At 41.8% G+C, this 14892-nt stretch overlaps 1 long non-coding RNA gene across 1 annotated transcript in view; it reads right to left on the bottom strand.

Moving 5' to 3' along the window:
• Window positions 1–8540: 8540 nt before the first annotated feature.
• LOC117202686 (uncharacterized) overlaps window positions 8541–14892 on the bottom strand; it is an 84132-nt gene continuing 77780 nt past the window's right edge. The window contains exons 2-3 of the long non-coding RNA XR_007479914.1: window positions 10645–10757; window positions 8541–9866 (exon numbers count right to left, since the gene is read on the bottom strand). This is a non-coding gene — a long non-coding RNA (uncharacterized LOC117202686). The remainder of the gene's footprint in view (window positions 9867–10644; window positions 10758–14892) is intronic.

Below are 14892 nucleotides of genomic sequence, written 5' to 3'. Positions count from 1 at the left end.
AACTGTTATATCAATAATTACTCATTGGTATATAAAACAAAAGATCAGACTTGCTTCTCAATATTTCCCCCCAAACATTTTCTTGCTACTTTATTCATTGGTGGAAAATCCTTTTTATTTCTCATGAGAAATCATCCTAAGACTTAGTCTAAGGATGGAGGCATAGATAAACACAGCAGGATCACAGATACATAACAGAGATAGGCACAAATACACATGGTTTCTCTGATATCTAGTAAAATCTCAAATTAACACAAAATTAGTTCCAAAAAATTATTTCTTTATTGTGTTATAGTATATTTTCAAATATATGTTTTTTCCTTATTTGGATAATATTTCATAATAATGCATAAAAATTTAAGGCATTTAAAGCATTCTTTTGTTAATTTTTTTAAATGGTAGGGCTAATTTCAATGAGACAAAACTGTGGTTAATAACTAAGTATGAAAACATGGCTAGTTAGAATTAATTTGCATATGGAAACTTAATGTTTCTTTTATTCAAATCGAGAAATTTGCATAAAAATTGAAGGACATTTCTTTTATGTCGTGTTTTCATTTTGTTAAAGCTCTGGTACTTTATATATCGCAGTGGCTCCAAGCAGTTATTGTTCTGATATAACAGGGTGTTATAGTGATAGCTCAAATTTTGTGGTGAATTCATTTTCGTGGAAAGCCAGTATTATATACTCCATCAAGTGTGTTTAGGATCTATCTTCAGAGAAGATAGAAAAAACACATACTGACATATCTATGTAAAATCAGAATGATCTAGAAGGATGGAAGGTAGTATCAGCCAGCATTGGGCTGTCTTGCCAAGAGGATACTTCTCTGATTGGTTTATCACTCACGAGAGGAGGCACACACGTGGAAGCCATCTCAGATCGAAGCCAGCACATATGCCTCTTGTAAAATACCACCCTCTGAGGCAGTGGAGAAAAGCTCTTTATTCCCATCCCCACCCCATTTCCTGCAACTTGTGAAGTCACAGAATTTGGGGAAATAGTGACGCTTCCTGGCCTAGATTTAGCACCATCTGGGAACTAGAATGAGCTGCCTGGTGCTGCCACCACCGCTTTCATCTGCCACATTCTCGGAAATTCGTCACCCATAGGGTGCTTCTAGCCAATACAAGTCACTCTCATCCACGGGCAAGAGAAAGAAAGACTAGGAAGTGAGTCCTGCCCAAAACGTCCTCCTGGCTGCTTCTATGTGCTACCACATCCCGTGTAAAAAGGCCTTAGGCTGACTTCCAAGGCCATCAGTCATTTGGTTCCACTCTGCCTGCTTCTGGCCCCTGCCAAATTGGTCTCAGTGATCTCTGAACAGACTCCTCCCTGCCTCTGTCCTTACTGAGATTGTTGCTCTTCCCTGTTATCCTTCCAGGGGGCAGCCCAAGTCTCACATCTCCAACAAGTCTTCCCTGATTCCTCCAGCTCACACTGCAGTTCCTCCCTTCTGACCTTACAATTTTGTCCGTAACAAGTAATTTAGAACCTAATTACATGCTAGGATGTATTGTCTTTTGACTGTTTCGTGTGTTAATTTTACTTCCCAATTAAATTGTAAGCTCCAGGGGATAACTTCTGTGTCTAATGTCTATGTGCTAAACTCTCACTTTCCCTTTCTTCTGGTAACCATCGGAGTTCTAAGTCCTCAATAGGTGTTCAATAATTCATAGCATCTTAGAGTTGGGACTTTTAAATCCAGATAATAGATGGGCAAATAAACTCTGCTGTATTAGAGAAATAACCACTTCCATAATGCTCTGCCCTCTTCCTTCCTCCCTTCCTTCCTTCCCTCCCTCCTCCAGTCTTTCTTTTTTCCTTCCTCCTTCCCTCCCTCCTTCCTTTGCTTCCACATTTATGCTGAGTTGAAATCTCTCCACCTTTAACTTTTATTAATTTATTCATTCAACCAAGATTCTCGAGCACCTACTGGGAGGTGGACCTTGCCAGGATCTGGGGATATAAAGGTGACTATGACCTGGCTCAGTCTCCTGGGAAAGGCAAACCAGTGAACACAGGGCAATGTGAAAAGAATTATGCTGGAGGGAGGTTTAAAGTTGCTGAGAGAGCACCTACCTCCCCCTGAGGTCACAGCTTTGCAGTCTTGCAAGGTCAAAACAGATCATTACTAAGGCTTAACTAGCATTGATTCAATTGTGAAGACCTACTACAGATTCTTAGCAGGGAAATGACTAAGGCTGACTTAAAATCATACAAGGAAGTTTGCAAATTATGTACCAGTTGTTTTTGCATCATTTTCTTGATAGAAGCCGCAATCTGAGAGAGATTGTTTTGTCACCAACTTCTGCAATTTCTAAGAATTTTATCCCTTCCTGGGTTATCATAAAGAGTAGAGGAAATGTATGTAAAGTATCTACTGCTGCAGTAATGACAATTATGAGTAAAATAAGTTTAGTATTGAGAGCTTACTATTACTATTGGATACTATTAGATATTAGCAGAGATAGATGCTATCTTAAGCTATTCATCATATTAGCACTTTTAATTCTCACAAAATCCCAATGTACTACTATTACGGCTGATTTATAAGTGAGAAACTGAGATTTAGAAGGTTAAGGAAGGTCACTCCCTACGTGGCAAAGCTGGGATTCAAAACTGGGCAGTCTGGTGCCAGAGCCCAGCACCTGGCTTTTGCTACTATTGTCTGTAGCGCCAGGAGAACAGACATTTAAAAGAGAAACTCTTAGAAAATTCGGTACACAGGCTCTTGGTCGTTTCCAGTGGGTGGGCTAAGCAGAAGGGACAGAGGATCACGTGTGAACGTGTAAGAGGGGCGAAGTGGGGATTAAGAGGACAGCTATTGGGCTATAGCACCGTCTGTCACGGCCCAACTCACACACAAACTCCTGGGGCCCACTTGAGCTCCCAGGCAACGCCATTTCTCTTCCACACTGCTGGTCTGCTATTAAACTTCCAGATTTCGCTTGCCTGGTTTTTAGAAACCAGCGTTCCTTTCTTGTTTCCTAATTCTGCCATCTTTACAGCAAACACACAGCAGTTTGGGAATTCTGTCTTCCCCCTCCACCCTTTCATCGTCAATTTCAACCAGGAACAGCCATAGATTCATTAGATGATAAGAGGTAATGGCATGTTATTCCCAAACACCATGGTTTAAAGTAAAAATTACAGTTGTCCCTTGGTATCCACAGGGAACTTGTTCCAGCACCCATGCAGATACCCAAACCCAAGGACGCTCAAGTCCCTTGTATAAAATGGTGTAGTATTTGCATATAACTTATACACATCTTCCCTTATACTTTAAATCATCTCTAGATTACTTATAATACCCAATACAATGTAAATGCTATGTAAATAATTGTAAATACAATGCATATAATTTTTAGCACATGGCAAATTCAAGTTTTGCTCTTTCGGAACTTTCTGGAATTTTTTATTTTGAGTATTTTCCATCCAAGTCCAGTTGAATCTTGGGATGCGGAACCCACGGATATGAAGGGGTACCATACTCTTTTGTTTTAGTAAAACCCCAGCTTCAGGGTACCACTGAGGACTGGTTGCCAGAACAGAGGTGAAGAAGCTTCTGGGGCTTCTGGAAAGTGGAGCTGTGGGGGGGGGGGGGCCTTAGGTGAAGATGAGGAGGCCACTGCAGGTGGGGTGGAAGAGAAAGGAGCGTCTGGTTTCTCTCTCACACTCCTCCCTTCGCCCCTTTTATCTATTCTGATGTCATAGACGCTGCCCTTGCCCAGCTGAGTGAGATAAGGGGTCATGCCTGACAGTAGCAGCCAGAGGGTGGTAAGGGCAAGGGGCCGGGCGGCTGCTCTAGGTCTGCTTATGTGCAAGGGACAGATAAAAACTAACTGGCCCAGTGAATTGCACTGGCCTGCTTTTTTTTTTTTAACAAAATTCAAATGCCCCTAAACGTTAAAATTCAAATTTTAACGTTTAGAAATTAGACATACAATGCAGAATCACTGTAGAAAAATCAGGATGACTGTTAATCTAGACAGCACTTTTTCTGATCTCTTTTTGTTACAACCAAATAGTGGAATCTGTGGTCATCTCAGCTGCCCACTCATCGTTTGTGGTTTTATGCTAACTTCAGATTTGAGGGATAATCTTAGATTTATTTATTTATTTTAAAAATAAATTTATTTATGTATTATTCATTCATTCATTGGCTGCGTTGGGTCTTCGTTGCTGCACGTGGGCTTTCTCTAGTTGCGGTGAGCGGGGGCTACTCTTCGTTGCGGTGCGCAGGCTTCTCATTGCGGTGGCTTCTCTTCGTTGCTGAGCACGAGCTCTACGCGCATGGGCTTCAGTAATTGTGGCACGCCAGCTCAGTAGCTGGCGCTCGCAGGCTCTAGAGCGCAGGCTGAGTCGTTGTGGTGCACGGGCTTAGCTGCTCCGTGGCGTGTGGGATCTTCCCGGACCAGGGCTCGAACCCGTGTCCCCCACATTGGCAGGAGGATTCTTAACCACTGCGCCACCAGGGAAGCCCCATAATCTTAGATTTAAATCACCCTGGGTTCATGAATATAAAGGACTTCAATAACTCCTTTACTCCTAGTCCAGGCTAGAAACAGAAAGTAGAATAAAATCTATCAAAATAAAAATAACAAGGCAAGACAAACTTTCAGAACCAGCATTTTAGTTTTTTCAATTGAATGTATTCACAGCCCATTTTCTTTCTTTCTTTCCCTTGCTCCTCCCTCCCTCCCCTCCCTTCCTCGCCCCCATCTCTCTCCAGCAATGGTTTTGCCAACCTGTAGAGAAACGAGTTGTCTCAGGAGCATTAAATATTATAACTGATAACAGTGAACTGTGAACAGGGAGTTGGCCCAGAATTTCATACAGCTGAAGAATAATTCCATGGAGGGCTAGATAATATGAAGACAGAGGAATCCTGAAGTGATCATGGGAATTGTGTTCAGGTAACCCTGAATCCCAGAGAGCAGCTTGCAAGGAAAGTCTGAAGCTGATGACTGCTTTTTACGTGGAGAGAAAGGGAAAAGGTTATTGATTTACTGCACAAAGTTCACTCATTCCTTGGCCGGCCACTGGGCAGAGTTTTTGGGGACAGGACACCTCGGGACTGGAGTTTTGGGGATTCCATACACCACATCTATATTGTGCTAGGTGCCATGGTGGATAAAAACTAGAGCTTCCTTCTTAAGGAATCACAGTCACCCCAAAGTGCCTTCTGGTTCTTGGTTTGCCAAGTAAATGTGTAGACCTGTATCCTGTCAATGTAAAGATGGGGAGGGAAATCAACAAGGGACCTAAATTCTAAGCCACATGCCCAACGGAAATGGTCTTCCCATAGATAAACACCATGTTTGTAATTGGAACCAAATCAACTACAAGCCTGTACTTTGCTTCTTGACTAATGGAGGTGACCTTAGGGGGAAAAAAAGATAATTACTAGAGGCAGAATAATACAAAATTAACAATCACAGAGACCAGTTTAAGGGGAAGTTCCTCCCCTGGTTCCTTTATTTGTGTATTCCACAGCTGCTTTCCCATTGCTCAAAAGGTGATTAAGAGGTGATAATGATATGTATCCCCCTTATCAAAGTCATTAACACATTATTATTGTTGTGAGCAGGCTAGTGGAGATGCTGCTTTAGGAGAAGAGTCTTTATTGCTCTACCAGAGATTTCTGCTGTGATGGAGAAATTCGTTTGGGGATGAATTAGCAGGTTACATTCTCTGTGACTCTTGAGTGTCTGATTTCCCAAAACCTTGTGGGTTTCTGAGAACCCCCAAGGCCATTCTGACTCTCAATTTAACCGACTTTCCAGCTGTTCACTGCCCGTCAGGGATGGAACTACCTCCTATCCATCAAATTGCACATCTATTGCACTTGAAGATTTGGCTCAAACCCCCCTATCCTTGGTACCTTCTCTGAATCTCTACTCAGATAAAGACTCTACAAATTCTCCTAACATCAGCTGGTTTCCCTGCTTTGGTGAGCAAGTGCTACCATGTACACATTCACTCAGACTGCGGTAAAGTTTTGTCGTTATGTAATCTCAAACATCTTGGGAAAATGTGGGCGTATCTGCTTATGGAGCTTCTCACATTTTAAAGATATCTACAGGTTGGAGGGGAGAAGGGACAAATGCATTCAGATTGGTTCTGAAATCTCCTAGGCTTTGTTAGGTTAGAAAATGGTCTGTATGATTTTTCTCAGATTTGTGTTTAAATTGTACGATCCTTAAGGGCAGAAGTGTATCCGATTTGTTGATCATAAACCTCCTTAGAACCAGAGTTACGGCAGCTTAAAAATAACTTCAGATGTATCCAAATAAATGTATATATTTTAAGAGTCAAATATTACTAAAGCACTTTAAAAAATAAAGACAAAACCCACAGTTATTCTCCTGCCCCACCCCCTTTACCACTAGTCCCTGCGGGTAGCTACTTTCAATTAATTTTAGCAGTTTCTTCTGGTATTTACTTCCATATTTCTAAGTCATATATGTGTCTGACTAGATCATTATTTAGTGACTATTACAGTTGGGGAGGACTTAAGTCTCCTATCCCACAACACTGCTTCCTCTTGTTCCCTTTTTCAGTTAAATCAATATTCAGGATTTATATTATTATAACTGTATAAATAATATTCTCTACTGAGCTAACATTACCCTATAATTACCTTTCCTTTCTTGTACAACGTTTTGTTTTTCTTGGAGTTAATACTTGCCTTGTTTTTTCCATCAGCCAGGCTTTGTATATAACTATCCCCAACTTTCAACAGTGTCCCCCAAACTTTCCACATAGTAATATAGAGCAGGTAGTCTATCGGAGTCTAAATACCTCCTTTCTGGGACCCTTGACGTCTTTTTTGCAACCTGGACTGGTTTTTCTCTTGGGCTCCACTGTTCTCCCAGGACTTCCCTCTGCTATCATCCTGTTGATTCTCCTCACCTCCTTCCTGTGCTGGAGCCTCTCCTTGGTTCCTTCCTGGTTTTCCTCTTTCTTTACTCCCTCATTTTGGTGGCACACCCTTCCTGAGAAAGGGTGCATGTGAGGTAAATTTACTGAGAGCTTTCCTGCCTGAAAATATCTTTATTCTACCCTTGCATTTGTTTGATAGTTTGGCTGAAATTTGAATTCTAGGTTAAAAATAATTCTCACTCTGAATTTAAAGGCATTGCACCATTATCTTCTAGCTTCCAATGTTTCCATTCACAAGTCTAATGTCATTCTGATCCCCCGTGATTTTTATGTGAGTGTTGTGTAGTTCTGTAGTTCTGAAATTTCAAAATGATATGCCTTGGTTGGGTCTTATTGTGTTGGTCATTACGTGGTCCTTTTAATCTCAAGTTCCACATCCTTTTGGATCTTTTAATCTAAAGATCTATATCCTTCGGGTCTGTGAAATTTTCTTGTAGTGTTTCTTCAATAGTTTGGTTCTCGCTGTTCCCCAACCCCCCTGATTTTTCCTGTGGAACTCTTATTGGTCAGTTATTGACCCTTCTGGATTAATCTCACATTTTCTTATCTTTTCGCTCACAAATGCCTGCTTTATCTTTTTGTTTTACACTCTGGAAGACTTCACCTACTTTGTCTCCCAAACTTTCTACTGATATTTTAAAAATATCAGGGCCCACATTTTTAATTTCTAGGGAATTTTTCGTGTTCTAGGATTGTTCCTTTTTTTATAGCACCTGTGCTATTTTATAGATGGAATATGTTTTTTTAACCTCTCTGTGGATGTTCAGCATACTTTATTTGAAGTGTTCTTCTAATCCCTGCATTGTCTCTCTTCCCTCTGATTTTCTTGTTTTCTGTTTGCTGGTTTTGTCTCTGTCTTTCATGTTGGAGGTTGTCCCTCAAATCTTGTGACCCTTGGCTACAAGGGAATCACATGTGAACTGAATGCTCTGTGTGTACGTAAGGCTCACCAACTGAGGGATTCACTATAGAATGACGGGGCAGTAAGCCAACATTTTTATTAGCGTAACCCTGAATTCTACAGGTCTCTTCCTTAAGCCCTTTAATTTCTCGACAGTAGGACTTTCCAAAGCTCTTTCTGGGGATTATAAACCTGGCTGTGGCCTTCTGGGTGGTAGGTGGGAGGAGGCTAGAAGAGTTTGGTGATCAGACTTTTGCTAATGGCCCCTGTTTCTCTGTCTTCTGTGCCTTGGGTCCCTGGTCCTGAGCCTGTTTGGTTCAGTTTTTTGAGAGAATAAGTCACCTGTCTCTGGAGGTGGGAGGTAGGTCATGATGAGACCTAAGGAGCTAGCTGCCTTATGTTGACTTTCAGTCACCCTTGACCTCATGCCTGTATCTTCTGCACACCCCACACCTCCAGTTCCTGAGCCTTCCCAGAGTTCTGAAGGATGGCTAGCTTGTTCCTTATGGGGTTGCCTCTATGGGCACACAGAATCCAGCCGTTTCTGTTCTGCTTAAACTGTTATCATTCCTCCAGTACTTTTCATTATAGCAGATATTCGTTGCCATCCTCATCCACTGATGTCCTCTTTGCTGTTGTATTTCTTGTGGGTTTATACTTTTGTATTCTTTTACTGATGTGTGAGTGGGTTTCCAGGAGAAAGTGGAGATAAATATATATGTATGTATTCAATGTCTCACATTTAGTTGGATATGAATTTTGTAACTTGATTGATGATTACTTCTGAGTTATAGCTTATTTTTTAAGGGATGTCAGACCTTATATTGATAAATGAAATCAGAGTGGGAATTTAAATATCATATTAACATAGCATTTAGTTCAAGGTTAATACATACAGACCCAGTCTTCCCTTATAAATTAAACAATATGTGAAAGTTGGATGTGCTAACTAGGTTAGACCAGGACCAGGGTTTGTTTTATTCGGTTTTGTATCAACCATTCTCCTAGGAGTTAGCCCACAGACTTCTTTTTTTAAATTAGTTTATTTTTATTTTATTTATTTTTGGCTGCATTGGGTCTTTGTTGCTGCGCTCAGGCTTTCTCCAGTTGTGGCGAGTGGGCGCTACTCTTCGTTATGGTGCACGGGCTTCTCATTGAGGTGGCTTCTCTTTTTGCTGAGCATGGGCTCTAGGTGCACAGGCTTCAGTAGTTGTGGCACATGGGCTCAGTAGTTGTGGCTCCCAGGCTCTAGAGCACAGGCTCAGTAGTTGCAGCACACGGGCTTAGTTGCTCCGCAGCACGTGGGATCTTCCCAGACCAGGGATCAAACCCATGTCCCCTGCATTGGCAGGTAGATTCTTAACCACTGCGCCACCAGGGAAGCCCAGCCCACAGACCTTTAATGAATAAACTTAAAAACAACAACAACAACAATAATGAACTAATACAGCTGCAGTTTTCTTCTTTTCTTCAGTAAACATTTTAATGATCAACTAAGTGCAATAAACTTCTGTATGAGCTGGAAATATCATGATGAAGGAAAAAGAGTCCTTAGCCTGGACAGCTTCACAGTCTAGCGAAAGAGACTGTCAAGAAAACAGGTATTAGGCAATGTAATTCATCTTAGTCTAGAAATATGCACCCAGTGCAATGGGAGTACCATTTCCCCCTGAAGGTGATAAAAATGCCTAGGTCAGTTTTTCTTCATACTCTTTATGTAGGATCCAAGGCTCTGGCTAGTGTGAAGGTTGGAAATGAGTCCATATAGCTATATGCTCCATCCTAGACATATAGCTATATGTGATAGATAGATGATAGATCAGATAAATAGATAAATAGATAGATAGATGCTACATTTTAGCAGGCCCAGTACCCTAGAGGAGCATCACCAGAGATGGATAGAAGCTCTGAATACATCTTCTTCTCCTCATGGAGAGACTCCCCAGGCTACGCCCTTCAGAGTTGATCCAGTGGTGTGCATGGGTTCAAAAATTCTCCTCAGTGCTGACAAGAATCCTAGATAGGCATTGGAAGTGATGGTATTATTACAATAATCATATCATTGTTATTATTTCTAAACATGTCTGTGATTAATCTTTGAGGGCAGGTTGAAGTTCTTCTTCATTTCAGGAGGCCCTGTGGTGCAGTGCAAAGAATATGGTCTTTTGCAGGGGAGCTGGGTTTGAATTCCACATATTGGCTGTGTGACTTTGGTCAATTACTCAATCTTGCTACATCTAAATTTACTGCTATATCAGATTGAGATAATAATACCTAACTCCCAGATTGGTTGTATTAAATGAACAAAGCCAGATAAAGGGTTATGGGCATTTCTTGATGGGAAGTAGGTGCAGAATAAATGGTAGATATTATTTTTTCTTCCTTCGCCATCAGGGGGTGAACCTCTCAAATGGAGAGACCATATGCTCTTCTTACATGTAGCCCCACCCTTGGGGCAGTGCTGGGCATGAAGTTGGCACTTCCTGCATATTTAATGAATGAATGAATAAATCAAAGAATGTCTGGATTATACGAGTTGAGGTTATTTTCCTGACATATGAATCATCATCATTTGCTATTTTCTTCCTTTGAATGTATTTTCTTAACTATTTGCTGATCCTAAGAAACCACTATTCTTTTCTGAGCTCCTGGATTACTGGTTCTCTAGTGCTGCAAATAAAGCTAAGTGCTAAGTGCTGCTAAGTGCTAAGAGCTAAGTGCTAAGAGCTGCAAATAGAGCTAAGGAACACTAACATTATTTTTAAATGCCCAAATAGCACTTCAAATCCAATACCGTGGTTCGGAATGAAAAGAGGCAACAGATTGTCTCCATTCTTCATTTAAAAGACCCTTTGGCAATCACTTCCTTTGGCAGGTCTGCAGATAAGAGTCTTTGGCTGTGAGTCTCTGCAATGAGAATAAAGGGCGAGAGGAGATGGTGAGATGAAGAGTTCATGTGTCTTTTTTTTTTTTTTTTTTAATTTTATCGTGTGTCTTTTCATGCACTGGTGGCTTTCATCCACAGAGCTGGAGTGGGGCATTTCCTGTCAAATCTTCCATTCACTCTTCCATTCATGAATGCAGGATCAATGTTTGGCTAAACAGCCTTTGTCATTTTCTAGCTTGGGCAATTACATTATATTAGGGCAGTTTATTTTTTAAAAGTTCTAGCCTCAGTGTCATCCTTCCCGCAGCAATCTGGGCAGCATCTGCTTTTGTTCTTTGTGGGGTCTAGGGCTCCTTGGAAGCCGGCATCTTGGACCATCGTAGAACCTCCCACCTTCTATAATTGGCATCACGCAATTTAGCTCTGAGTTTTAGTACCATCCTTTGGGTCAGCTTTGTCCTCCCAGTTATTGTTAGAAGTCCTTCGTGTGCCGAAACCATGCCTTCCCCATTCCTTTCCCACTGTGCTCGGCATACGCCTTGCTCCGAAGGGATCTACGAGCCAGCGGCCTATGGTGTTAGTGTTTCCTTGAACTCTGCAACATCTGACTCCGTGAAACACCTTTTTAGATTAAACTCTTTTACGAGGACTTCTTTGAGCTTATGCTTTTTGATTCGCCGATATTATTGCTGATCATGTCTCTTTCATTTCTTTCCCCAGGGGAATCTCATTTACTTCCAGGGCTCTAATTATGACTTTTATGATAATGACTGCTAACCTACACACTCATCTCCACCTCTTAGGAAATTCACAATCAATACACCTAAAAGGAAATTTATTACCTGTTTGCACAAATCAGTATTCCTCTCTTTTGGAGTTTATTTTATTCTACTTTGTATTTATTTAGTTATTTTAGTATGTTTCACTTGATTTTAAACTCTCTCTCTCCAGCTATACCTGTAGATTTAAATGTATGTCTATGTGGATATCTCTATGTACATTTATCTCTATCACTTGGCCTCTGTAGATGCCTAATGAGTGTTCGATGATTTGTCTTGCTTCACTGTTCTGGCCTTTATATTTAACTCAGGTTAGGTCAGAAGGGCAGTGCTTTGAGATGAAGATCCTTCCAATCCCATGGGAAGGAGCAGATCCAGTGTGTTCTCCAGAGATGATTATAGGGCTTCAGACCAGGAAAATTAAAGTCATAAGGACATAAATACACGACATTTTTAAAAAGATGATTGTATAGGGGCTTCCCTGGTGGCACAGTGGTTGAGAGTCCGCCTGCCGATGCAGGGGACGCGGGTTCGTGCCCCGGTCCGGGAAGATCCCACATGCCGCGGAGCGGCTGGGCCCGTGAGCCATGGCTGCTGAGCCTGCGCGTCCGGAGCCTGTGCTCCGCAACGGGAGAGGCCACAACAGTGAGAGGCCTGCGTACCGCAAAAAAAAAAAAAAAGTTGATTGTATAAAGGAAATCATTAGGCCATGACAGTGCCATGTCAACTCAACAGGAGTGTCTAAATTAGCTCAAGGTTGGATTTTTGAGGCATCTGGGACTTGAGATTAGAAGAATTTTGTGCAATATTATAGGAAACATAACTTAAATCATCTTTTTCAGAATAGTCTTGGAGAATACAAGTTTTCATTATTTCCAAGAGATTTCAGGTGTGGTCCTTGAAACACAAGGATAGATAGGGAGGTTGTCCTTTAAGTTCAAGAATTATACAGACTCATCACAAGCACATGGTGGTAAGACCACAGAACACATCATCTCCAGTGGATGCTGTCACTTCCCCGCCTAGATGAGATGGAGAAAGCCCACTGAACTTGCTAGGCCAAAGGCAGGTTAGACCATCAAAGTGGTTCACGGCCACAGAACCTTCCCAGTGAATCTCTCCTCTTGCCTGCAACCATCTCTTGTGGTGCTTCAGATTCCCCTGTGTTTCATATGCACAAACATCCCAACCAGGCCCAGACTTACAACTGAGGGAATTGGAATCGTCCATTTCCATTCTGAAGTGTCTCCCTGGAGCCTCCATTCTGCTCTCCGATTAGACTGGACCTCAGAACGCTAAATGTGCCTTTTCTCTGTTAGACACTTGGAGAAGGGGCTGTGAAATTTACAGTGCAATTCATATGGCAAGAATACTTTAAAACAGTGGTTTATGGTGTCTAAGTCAGCTTATTAGTCAGCAGGGATTTCTGCCGATGGTCCTTGGGATGTCGAGTTAAGAATAGCTGGCTGCGTGTCTGTGTTTGGGGCTTTGAAATGCTTTGGTTTCTTGGGCCGCATTATCGCAGACTTCACCGCATTTTCAAACAACACACATAATAAATGACGTCTCCAAGAATCCCTGTAAGGCTTACCTGGATCCCTCTCCCCTTGTTTTGCACTCCATCATCTGTTGCTTACATTCAAAAGCCTGCTGGAGACTGTTTTTCATCTAGCTCACTAGAGAGGAGTAGTTTTTCATGAAGAATTGGGTGGTTGAAGTGATTGTAATTCTTCTTCCAACAGTCTTGGCACCGGAGTCAATTTAAAAATGTATACATTTAGCTGGGTTGCTTTGGCTTGCCCTATTTACGATGGTGGATTTGGGGTGAATTCTCAGGTCTGTGCATGAATTCATATGCCTCAGTGCTTTGTATTAAAACTAGCGTTTGCATCTACAGAGTCTCCAGTTAGATGCTATAATATTTAATTTAGTTGGAGAAATTAAAAACAACAAAACTTCACACATGACATTGAAATCAGAGTATATTAAGATACTCGTCTTCAGGCAGTGTTTCTCCAAGCAGTCCTATGCGACGGTAACACTGCCACATGGTTAAGTAAAAAGGCTGATGGACGTATAGATCTTTTGAGTTGAGTTAGCACAGAGTGCATTTCTCTGCTTCTTTGAGACTCATGCTGTCTGTAACCAGACATAATTAAAAGATTAAAGAGACATTTAGAAATGTGAAGCTGGTCACTTTTTAATCAGGGAGATTGATTTTCCAATCCCCATGTGAAGGTGGAATTTTAAATAATTTATAGGGTAGAAACCAGTGGCTTGTCACAACTTGGCTAAAAGAATAAAGGCAAGGGGAAAAGAGGGACTTAATTTTTTCTTCTTCTTTAAGTGCCTTACGGAAAGGAGCATAAGAGGGAGTGAGCCGTGATTTGGTTGTTATGGATGAGATGTTTCCCAGCCTCTGTATCTCTGCTGGAAGAATGAAGATTAGTTTGGTTCCTTCCCACCCTCCTTCCTTTTCTCCCTGTGGCTGGAGGTCTGGACAAATTCTCTTGACTACTCAGCAACATTTCTCTTTTATCCTGCAGATACCAGTCAGGTTCCAATCGGGTTCAAACCAGAGTCTCCTAAAGAGGGATTGTGACTGCAGTACAGGGATGCTTCCATTAGCCAAGAGGGGCATTCCAGGGACACGTATTATCAGAAACTAAACAATCAGAGTCAGAATATAGGAGGGTTAAAGGAGGGCTCCATGGGCTACATCAGGGCACTTCTGGCATTAAAAGAAAAAGAGTCATCCGATAGTAATGTAGGTGCCAGAAGATATTAAAAATGTGTTTGAGAAACCTTGGCGCTAAGGTTGATTGATTGATTGTCCGACACCAGAAGAAAGCTTGCAGGGAGCAGATAGCTAGCAGAGGCTGTTCTTTTAAGGGCATGGATTGTTCAGGAAGGATTGAGAAAACCTTCTACTCCCAGGTTGGCCAAGTTGGTAGGTCTTCCCTAAGTCAGGGGGTGTCAGGTAGCAGAGGTTCACTGCTGGTCTCTTCTGTGCATACACTGATCATGACACCTCTCCTCTTCCCCAAACGAGTTTTCAAGACCAAATCAGACTTACCTTCAGACAAAGCAGTGGGCTTAGTGAAATTTTCAAATTTGGTTTGCCCTCTCTCAAGATTTCTCTGCTGCTTTTAAAGTCTAGAGCGGCTTTGCCAAAGTAGAAGGTGGAATGGAGAAATCCTTTTATTCCACAAGTACCCTATGAGGTCGTGGTTGCTGTGGATGAGTTGCTGTTAAAGTGCATTGATCGGGAACGGGAAGTAAGTGATGGCAGCTCCTACTGTGTCAGCTCTTAGTCACCTGGTCTTGCTCTTGGGAAAGGAGGGGGTGGGATGGAGAAGAAGGTGAATGGGTGAGG

The sequence above is a fragment of the Orcinus orca genome, chromosome 10 (genome assembly GCF_937001465.1).
Source record: "Orcinus orca chromosome 10, mOrcOrc1.1, whole genome shotgun sequence".
Classification (NCBI taxonomy): Eukaryota; Metazoa; Chordata; class Mammalia; order Artiodactyla; family Delphinidae; genus Orcinus; species Orcinus orca.
Note: the sequence above shows the minus strand (reverse complement) of the source record. Positions and strands in the feature narration are given on the sequence as shown.